Source organism: Lagopus leucura, unplaced genomic scaffold (assembly GCF_019238085.1).
Source record: "Lagopus leucura isolate 7727_CA_CO unplaced genomic scaffold, USGS_WTPT01 30600-0_obj-0_obj, whole genome shotgun sequence".
NCBI classification, from domain to species: Eukaryota; Metazoa; Chordata; class Aves; order Galliformes; family Phasianidae; genus Lagopus; species Lagopus leucura.
Genome location: NW_024963736.1, coordinates 1 through 1,230, shown reverse-complemented (window position 1 = coordinate 1,230; position 1,230 = coordinate 1). Strand labels below are relative to the sequence as shown.

The window sequence follows — 1,230 nt, the reverse complement described above, 5'->3', positions numbered from 1 at the left end:
ACTGGGCATGCTGCTTCCTCCAGCACAGATGCAACTGCAGGGTCACCAGCCCAGAAGGAGCCTGCGGCTGCCAGTCAGAGCAAAGCATCTCTCTGGAGGAAGCCAAAGCACTTACTTCACGTAGTGGTAAAATAGTGGAAATGCAATAATACAACTATCTTTAACTGTAAATCCCAGTGTTTACGACCTTAATCAACGTGCAAAGAGAACATACAGAAAATCTGAACTGAAAAGCTCTGCATCCAATCCTGTTGTCTATCTCTACCTCTCACTTGGCTCATTTTTCAGACTGTTTTCTTCCACTGCATTTCAGCAATTCCGTTCTTCAGTGGAAGGCCAATTGCATCATCTTCATACTGTAAGAAAGTAGTACTCCATGAGCAGCTCTTGGGAGATGCTTAGTTGAGACAACCATGATCTTATTGGAAATAGGCACCTAAGGTTGATACAGGGACACACGTCTCCAGGTCATGCCAGAGACAGGACTATCATAGTGCTGAAACATTACTTCAGAGGATCCTTTATCAGTAAAGGAAAGAATTTGAGGGCATATTCACAAAGTCTGCACTAGCTGTAGCTAATTAATATATTTTGCTTTCTCATCATTTAGTTGGAGAAGACAGGCATACTCAAACATTAGTCTGGGGGAGCTGAACTAATACACAGTGCAAAGCACTTGGATTCTTCAGAGGGAAACGTTGCCTTTAACTGCCTTAGTTATACCTATCCAATATTATCTTGAGGTTCTCAATTCATAACCACTCTTTCCTTCCCACACTTCAAAACTACAAGCAGCCAGAACAACATTCTCTGTAGAAATCCAGGACAGAAGAGTCCTGGTGGATCAGTATCAAGCCCAGCTCACAGGAGGCCAACATCCACTATTTTCTGTCTGATCAACACAGATCTCTGGCAGCATTCCGTTGTCTTCCCTGTCATCAAAACCATATCTTTTCAAAGCAAATGAATCTAGCCTTAAAAGCACACTTAGCCTCCTACAGCAATTCAGCGGATTTGTGGATTGAGAACACATCTGTAGGCAAACACACCAATTTCCATGTGTCTGAACGTGCAGCCTCTCCTGATGCAGCGATCCTCCTTCCACAGCTGCAGAACCTTTCATTCCCTGTGAGTGACTTCACAGGGGCAGAAGGGACAGCTGTCTCCCTGCAACAAGAAGGAAACAAAAAAGAAAAATAAAGGAGCACAGCCCCATGTCCAAGAACTCCA

The 1,230-nt window shown here is 43.9% G+C and overlaps 1 long non-coding RNA gene across 1 annotated transcript; it reads right to left on the bottom strand.

Moving 5' to 3' along the window:
- Positions 1–159: 159 nt before the first annotated feature.
- On the bottom strand, positions 160–1,171 carry LOC122191309. Its single transcript, XR_006182351.1, has 2 exons — positions 1,050–1,171; positions 160–356 (listed from the first exon to the last, which is right to left on the bottom strand). It is a non-coding gene; the product is annotated as an uncharacterized LOC122191309 (long non-coding RNA).
- Between the last annotated feature and the right edge of the window lie 59 nt (positions 1,172–1,230).